The 7,420-nt window shown below is 53.5% G+C and overlaps 1 pseudogene; it reads right to left on the reverse strand.

Annotated features, from left to right (window-relative positions):
- Positions 1-5,546: 5,546 nt before the first annotated feature.
- Positions 5,547-6,479, reverse strand: LOC148220373 (olfactory receptor 14A16-like; annotated as a pseudogene).
- Between the last annotated feature and the right edge of the window lie 941 nt (positions 6,480-7,420).

Genomic DNA, 7,420 nt, shown 5'->3' on the forward strand with positions numbered 1-7,420 from the left:
CCAGGCTGGCATGAGGAGCCCCTCAGCCTTCCCTGCTCAAGGCTGGACAAGCCCAGCTCCCTCAGCCTCTCCTCACAGCCAAAGGGCTCCAGCCCCACCTTGGAGGCCCTTCCCTCACCCTGCTCCAGCTGCCAGACATCTTTCCTACCCTGAGGAACCCAAACCAGGCCCCAGTGACCTGGATAATCCACGTCTTTGATGTCCTGGTCACACAGCCCTGGCCCCTTGCCCCCGTGTCAGGCTCTGGGGTTGATTTGTGGAACATCCTTGGGAGAGGCTGTGGCTCCAGGTGGACCAGGGGGATCCCGGGGGACAGGGTACCCTGCTGGGCATGAACAGCATTGGACTTGTCTGGGGAAACTGTGAGAGGGGCTGGAGCAGAGTGACCAACCCAGTGACCTCACACAGCCCTGCTGTGATGTCACAGGGACAGCCTGTGATGCTCAATGACCTCACATAACCCACTCTGTGATGTCATAATCCACTCTTGGATGTCATAGCCCACTCTGTGACCTCATGTTCCCATATGATAAACTGCCCACCCCAGCTGACCTAATACAATGCTTGATCTCCAAAACCACTGGCCTCTGCAAACTGCACAATGCCCATTGTGTGAGAAGGGGAACTGGAAGTTCCCCAGCCTCAGTGTCCTGCCAGCTCAGCCAGGCCGACTGGAACATTGGGGTCCACGACCACCAGGGACCACCAGAGAGACCCCCAGGACAGAAGAACCCATGGGTCAAGGGGAGGGGAAATATGTTAATGATTGTGGGCAAATGATTATCATATTTGTGTTTAGTCCAGGACAATCAATGAATAAATTTGCAAAATACAGAATATAAACAGAAACTTTCCTGTACTCAGCATGCACGGCTTTGGGAAGAGATGTCCCCCTGTCTATCCAGCCAAATAAACAATGCTGCTTTTTAATGCTGCGTTGGTGTTGAGGAGTTTTTAATTTTACTGACTTTTTGGTAACACTCCCACTCCCAGGAAAGCTCTGTCTCCTACTGTTCACAAAGAGAGAAGGGCTGGTGGGAGATGTGGTGGTCAGAGGCTGTTTGGGCTACAGTGACCATGAAATTATTGAGTTTCTAAATATTCTGTGAATGAAGGAGGGGCATCTACAAAACTTCTACATTGGACGCAGAGAGAGCAGAATTTGGCCTATTCAGGATGCAGTTTTGGAGAGTACCAAATCAGGTACTGATTTTTTTTAAGGGAAACAGCCTTTAAAATGCAAGGTTTCCCAGGAACGATGGAGACAATTCAAGAAACAAATCTGGAAGGAACTGCTTGTCCCACTGTGCCAAAGAGTCAGATAGGAAGGAAAGTGAATGGCCTGGTTGGGCATGGAGCTTTTCCAGGAACTCAGGGTTAAAAGAAGGTGAATCACCTTTGGACAGAGGGGGACAGGCAACTCAAGAAGTGTTTCAGGACATCGCTAAGTCACGCAGAAAGAAAACTAGAGAGGTGAAAGCTCTATTAGGATTTAACCTGGTTGCTTCTGTGAAGGATAACAAAAATGATTTTAGAAATACACTAATGGCAAAAGAAGAGAAAAGGAGAACCTCTATTGTTTATTTGGGAGGGTATGGTTTCCAAAGATGAGGAAAAGGCTGAGACACTTAACCCATTCATTGCCTCAGTTTTCAACCATAAGACAAGTTGTCCTCAGGACAAGTGTTCTCCTGAGCTGGTAGATGGGGACAGGGAGCAGAACAGATCCCCCTGTAATCCAGGAGGAAGCAGCTGGGGACCACTCAGATGCTCACAGGTGTCTCTGGGACCAGATGGGATCCATCCTAGGGGGATGAGGGAGCTGCTGGATGAGCTCCCCAAGCTGCTCTCCATCATTTCTCATCAGTGCTGGCTCAGCAGGGAGGTGCCAGAGGACTGGAGGTGCCAATGTGAGCCCATCCCCAAGAAGGGCTGGAAGGAGGATCTGGGGAACTGCAGGCCTGTCAGCCTGACCTGGGTGCCTGGTGAGGCGATGGAACAGATCACCTTGAGTGCCATCACAGGGCACCTACAGGATGGCTGAGGGATCAGAGCCATCCAGTGTGGATTTCAATATCTGCATTGATGATCTGGATGAGGGCACTGAGAGCACCATCAGCAAATGTGCAGATGGCACCAAGCTGGGTGTGAGTGTGGATGTGCTGGTGCAAGGACATGGAGGGGCTGGAGCATGTCCAGAGAAGGACAACAAGGCTGGTGAGGGGTCTGGAACACAAGTCCTGTGAGGAATTGCTGAGGGAGCTGGTGTTGTTTATCCTGGAGAAGAGGACTCAGGGAGAGCTCATCACTCTCTACAACTCCCTGACAGGAGGGTGCAGCCAGGTGGAGGTCGGGGTCTTTGCCCAGGGAACAGTGACAGGACAGGAGGACACAGCCTTAAGCTGTGCCAAGGGAGATATAGGCGGGACCTTAGGAAATATTCTTCAGAAACATAGGGGATTGGGTATTGGAATGGGCTGCCCAGGGAGGTGGGTGAGTCACCATCCCTGGAACTGTTTCAGGAAAGACTGGATGTGGCACTGAGTGCCATGGTCTGGGTGACAAGGTGGTGTTGGGTCAAAATTTGGACTTCATGATCTCAAAGTTCTTTTTCTAACCTGGTTGATTCTGTGATTCTGTGAAGATTGTGACACTGCAGAGACCTAGGGAAGCAAGGGGCCATTGTGACACTTTGGGCCCAAATGGAACCAAGGTCCATTGATGACTCTGGGTCATTGTGGAACCACAGAGGCCACAGTGACACAGTGTGCTTTGTTGAACCAAGGGGCCATTGTTACACTGTGGGGACTTGTGGAACTAAGGGAACAATTTTGACACCTGCGTGCCCCCTGGAATGAAGGGCCCACTGTGATCCTGCAGGGCCCCATGTACTCAGACACCACTGTGACAGTGACACTGCAGGGTGTCATGGCACCAAGAATCCATTGTGACACTGCAAGATCTTGTGTCACCAGGGCTCCATTATGACACTGTGCAAACGAGGAGTCCATTGTGACACTGGAACCTCGGGTAACAAGGGGGCCATGGTGACACTGCAGAGCCCCATGGAACCAAGGGGTCAGTGTTACTTTTTGGGGCCTCATGAAACCACAGAGACCACTGTGACACTGCTGGACCTTGTATAACCGAGAATCCATTGTGACATTGCAAGGCTCTGGGAGACCAAGGTGCCAGTTTGACACTGCAGAGGCACAAGGATCCAAGGGACTTTGTGACACCAGTAATCCCATGGAACCAAAGGGATATTGTGACACTGGGAGGCCTCATGGAATCATGGAGACCATTGTGACACTCCAGGGGCTCATGAAACCGTGGTGACACCAAGCTGGGTCTGAGTGTGGATCTGCTGGAGGGTAGGAGAGCTCTGCACAGGGACCTAGACAGGCTGGATCCAGGGCCCCAAAACAACAAGGTGAGGCTTATCAAGACCAAGTGCTGGGACCTGCACTTTGGCCACAACAACCCATGCAGTGCTACAGGCTGGGGACAAAGAGGCTGGACAGCAGCCAGGCAGAATGGGACCTGGGGGCACTGATGGACAGCAGGCTGGACTTGAGCCAGCAGTGTGCCCAGGTGGCCAAGAAGGCCAATGGCTCCTGGGATGGATCAGGAATGGTGTGGCCAGCAGGAGCAGGGAAGTGATTCTTGTCCTGTGCTCAGCACTGGTTGGTCAGCACCTCGAGTGCTGTGTCCAGTTCTGGGCCTCCCAATTTAGGAAGGACATGGAGGGGCTGGAGCATGTAAAGAGAAGGGCACCAAGCCTGGTGAGGGGTCTAGAACCTGAGTCCTGTGAGGAGTGGCTGAGGGAACTGGGGTTCTTTATCCTGGAGAAGAGGAGGCTCAGGGGAGACAAGGTGATGTCAGGGCACAGGTTGGACTTGATGATCTCCAAGGTCTTTTCCAGCCTGGCTGATTCTGTGATTCTCTGAAACCCCTCCTGGGGCAGTTGCAGGATGAGCCCTGGGGATCCTCTTCACAAGGTCCAGCAGCCCACGTCCCTCAGCTTCTCCACACAGCCCCAAAGCCCATCCTGTCAGTCCTGCAGAGCCTCTCCAGCCCCTCCTCATTGCCTACAACAGGGAGCTCCACAACTAGAAACAACAGCCCAGATGTGCCCCTGTGGCCTGTGGTGCCTCTGGCAAGGGAGCAGCACGAGGCACTGCAGGACCCTGCAGACAATTCCTGAAGCACTTGGAGGATGATCCTACTCCCCAAGGGATGATCACATGGTGCAAATTCAGGAACTGAAATGGGGAGTGAAAACAGAGAGGAAAAGGCAAACAGGGATGGGCTGTTTGCAGGGGAGGGAACGAGGGTGGGCAAGAGGAAGAAATCAGGAGCAGTAAAGTGGAAAGAAAGCAAAGCTGAAGGAAAATAAATGCTCAGGGCAGTTTGGGGGTGGCTGCCAGGCAGCCCTGGCTCTGAGCAACAACATCTGCAGTGGGACAGGAAACTCACAGGTGATGGGAACAAACTTTCTGGCTGACTTCAGAGGCCACGACAAAGCTGAGTGGTTTCCCTGCTGTCCCCCAGCCCTTGCTGGCCCCAGGGGCTGATGGCATTTGTGCTCGCTCAGCTCCATGTCCCCACAGCAGCACCATGGCGGTGCTGACCCTGCTGTGTGCAATGCAAACGGGCTCCTGAGCCAGTGCTGCCATGTGTATGCCTGCAAGGATGCGGCTTCTGTGTGAGCTGGGGGAGAGGCCAGGGCTGCAGAGGGGGGATGTTGTTGGCAGGTGCATGAGGACGCTCTGGGACGCTGCCATGGGGTGTCCAGTGCAGTGGGGATGGATCAGCCCCTGCTCTGCTGCTCCTTGCCAGTGTGTCCCTCTTGCAGGGACCTTGCAGAGCACCAGCCATGCTGTTTGCCTCCAGCCTGCCCATGGCCGGCCTGGGGCTGTTCCTGGGGCTTTTCTTTGCTCAACATTGGCCTGGCCAAGTGTTGTGGAGAGAGCCTGGCCAAGGAGCCTGGAGCCCCCAGGCCCTGCCCTGAGGTGTCAGCGCTGCCCCAGCAATGCCCATGGACTGTCCCTGCTGCAGCCTTGGCACTGCCACCCCCAGAGCTGTGCCCGGCCCCGAGAGCACTCAGGCCCTGCAGCAACACGAGGGCCAGGAGGGCAGCAGGGCAGTGGCACAGGAGCAGCACTGGCAACACAATGTGCTGCTGCTGCTGGGCCCATCTGCTGTGGCAGCACTGATCTGCCCCAGCTCTGCACACAGACATTGCTGCTGCAGCTCCAGGGAAGGGGACAAAAGGGACATCTCTGGAAAAAACTTGGCTGGGAGAGAGATCCTTTATTTCCTTTAAAGCCACACAGAGCACAGCTACTCATTGACACAGTCTGTGTATCACAGAATAGGTGGAAAAATATAAAATGTGAAAGGGCACAAACAATGGCATTTCTCAGTGGACAATATTAAAAAAATAAAATATAGGAAAGAAAATAACAAAACAACAAGCAAACCCACGACGAACAATCAATTGTGGCGTTTACTGTAAGTGATTTGCAGAAATTGGCAGAAGTTTACTCTTTCTGGAATCGTCCAGTCACCAGTCTCCACTCTGCAGCCTCGAGCTACTGGTTCCTCAGGCTGTACATGAGAGGGTTCAGGGCTGGAGGCACCACCGAATACCGAACTGACACTGCCAGATCCAGGGATGGGGAGGAGATGGAGGGGGGCTTCAGATAGGCAAACACTGCAGTGCTGATGAACAGAGAGTCCACAGCCAGGTGAGGGAGGAAGGTGGAAAAGGCTTTGTGCCGTCCCTGCTCTGAGGGGATCCTAAGCACAGCCCTGAAGATCTGCACATAGGAGAAAACCATGAACACAAAACACCTGATTACGATACAGACACTAACTGCAAGAAGCCCAAGTTCCCTGAGATAGGATTTGGAACAAGATATCTTGAGGATCTGTGGGATTTCACAGAAGAACTGGCCCAGGGCATTGCCATGGCACAGGGGCAGGGAAAATGAATTGGCTGTCTGCAGCAGAGCATTGAGAAAGCCACTGGCCCAGGCAGCTGTTGCCATGTGGGCACAAGCTCTGCTGCCCAGGAGGGTCCCATAGTGCAGGGGTTTGCAGATGGACACGTAGCAATCATAGCACATGATGGTCAGGAGGGAATACTCTGTTCCAACAAAGAAGAAAATCAGAAAGACTTGTGCAGCACATCCAACATAGGAGATGTTGCTGGTGTTCCAGAGGGAATTGTGCATGGCTTTGGGGACAGTGGTGCAGATGGAGCCCAGGTCACTGAGGACCAGGTTGAGCAGGAAGAAGAACATGGGGGTGTGCAGGTGGTGGCTGCAGGCTACGGTGCTGATGATGAGGCCGTTGGCCAGGAGGGCAGCCAGGGAGATGGCCAGGAAGAGGCAGAAGTGCAGGAGCTGCAGCTGCCGCGTGTGTGCCAATGCCAGCAGGAGGAAGTGGCTGATGGAGCTGCTGTTGGACATTTCCTTTGTCTTGGCATGGCGATCTATAAAAAAAGTAATCATGGAACAGTTCAGTTTGGAGAGGACTTGAAATATCCCAGCCCAGCTTGGTGGCATTTTCCCCCCACTGCCTGCCCAGGGCTCTGCTGCCTGGAGCTGTCCGTGCCAGCAGCTGCTTCCCTGTGCCTAGGGCTGGGCCCTGCCAGTGCTGACAGAGCCAAGCCCAGCCCTGGGGGCTCAGCTCTGCCCTGCAGACCCCTCCCAGCACAGGGCACTGCCCAGAGTCAGCTCTGCTTCTGCAGGCTCTGATGGCAACATCGCAGCAACCCTGAGTAGGCTGGAAAATGACATTGATGGTGCCTGTGAGGGACCCTGTGCTGATTTCTGTAACTGCCTGCTTTATCAAGATCTGAGATTAAAAAAATTATTTTTCGCAACCTGAACTGAGAGATGAATATCTATATGCAATTTACCCACCTATGCAACGCAGAGCAGTAGATTATAAAATCAGGATTTTCCTTTTTATGCAGCCACTGCCTCTCTGTGCTCCCTGTATAATCTTTTTGGGAATGTTCTAGATTAAAATGTCATGCCAGGAGCAGCAATCCTGGACAATGCAGCATCCTCACCACACAAGGAGAACACTTCCAAGCCTTACCAGCTGTCTCCTTCCACCCAGACCTTGTCCCCCAGTGCTGGGAGCAGCTCCCAGGGCTGGCTGAGTGCTGTCCCTGGCAGGCAGCAGAGTCCCTGCCCCACTACAGCACCCTGGGCTGCAGGACCCTGCTCTGCACTACAGCCCTGGCCACCCCTAGCTGCTCTACACAAGAGATCATCAGAGAATGTACTCACACAGTCTGCAGGCATTGGGATGTTCCAGCTTTAGGAGATCACTGCAGGAGCTGCAGCTGCATTGTCCTGCAGCCAGAGGCTTCCTTTGTCAAGGGCTGGGAGTGATTCTG

Source organism: Sturnus vulgaris, chromosome W (assembly GCF_052056855.1).
Source record: "Sturnus vulgaris isolate bStuVul1 chromosome W, bStuVul1.hap1, whole genome shotgun sequence".
Lineage (NCBI taxonomy): Eukaryota > Metazoa > Chordata > Aves > Passeriformes > Sturnidae > Sturnus > Sturnus vulgaris.